The 1,040-nt window shown below is 39.3% G+C and overlaps 1 protein-coding gene across 3 annotated transcripts in view; it reads left to right on the top strand.

Annotated features, from left to right (window-relative positions):
* LOC118741686 (mucin-19) overlaps positions 1-1,040 on the top strand; it is a 246,228-nt gene that overhangs the window by 240,880 nt on the left and 4,308 nt on the right. The gene's annotated exons all lie outside the window — the stretch shown is intronic.

Below are 1,040 nucleotides of genomic sequence, written 5' to 3'. Positions count from 1 at the left end.
TGACAAAAACACCTGACTGTGACAGGCGTACATGACAACTGCATTTTTGCATCTTTCCTTGAATAGTGAAACACTTTTGCTTCTGCCTCGCCTTTGCAAGAATTTGGTCTGAGACATTTGGCCGCAATTTGTAGAGAGGTGAAAACTTAAGCTCCTTGACGGCATGTGGTCTGAGTGCTGTTTTTTGCGCGTGTTTTTTTGTGCCTGTTTCCGATAAAAAAAGGCCGTTAAGAAGCAAATATTTATCCCGTCATTTGTAACTCGAGATGAACTTGATTCCAAGCGACACTTAGTCCAAATCTTAAAGATTCAGTGCTTCCTTCGACGTTTTCGAAGACGTTTGTACTAACTTCTTGATTGGTCAGTGGTAGAATTTCTTGCAGTGAAAATTCCATTGTTTTCCTCAATGCCTTTCAGGACTTTTTAAGGGCAGGGTTTGTTAGGAAAACTATATGATCATCGTTTGCATATACCAAAATATTTATTTAAGTAATAATAAGTAGCGTTTAACCTAGAGACTTGATACTCAAGCTCACACGAGTTGTGTGGAGTGAGTTTTATTTTGTATTTCACTTTTATTTCATTGGTAATGAGAATCTAGTAGATCTAGGTTTATCTGCGTCTCTGCACTAATTCATATTCTAAAGCACTCGGACCCAGATAATATCAACTCACCCCTACTCAAGGTGTATTCTTCAGCAGGATATTTATCAAATGCAAAGTCCTTTATAACTCTTATCCCAGGCGCCTTGATCTCACTATTTGGGTCAAAAATCTCCCATTTTAGCACCCAGTCGAACGTTTGACGGATATTTTCTACCGCTATCGCTTTCGACAGAACATCAGAAGTATCAGACAGCCAATTTATTATCTGGTTAACCCTCGGCCAGTCCCTCCGGCATCTGAAAGTTATGCCCTTCAAACGGCTCTCTACCCTTTTGCTTTCGGTGTGGCAGAGTCTTAAAGCTCGTAGTTAGATACCTAAATACATAGAAAAAACGAATAATAAAACTGCAGAAATCGGCTTTTTTAGCCGAATT

Source organism: Rhagoletis pomonella, unplaced genomic scaffold (assembly GCF_013731165.1).
Source record: "Rhagoletis pomonella isolate Grant_MI unplaced genomic scaffold, Rhpom_1.0 Rhpom_scaffold_00001, whole genome shotgun sequence".
NCBI lineage: Eukaryota > Metazoa > Arthropoda > Insecta > Diptera > Tephritidae > Rhagoletis > Rhagoletis pomonella.
The sequence above is the reverse complement of the archived record's forward strand: the minus strand, read 5'-3'. Positions and strand labels throughout refer to the sequence as shown.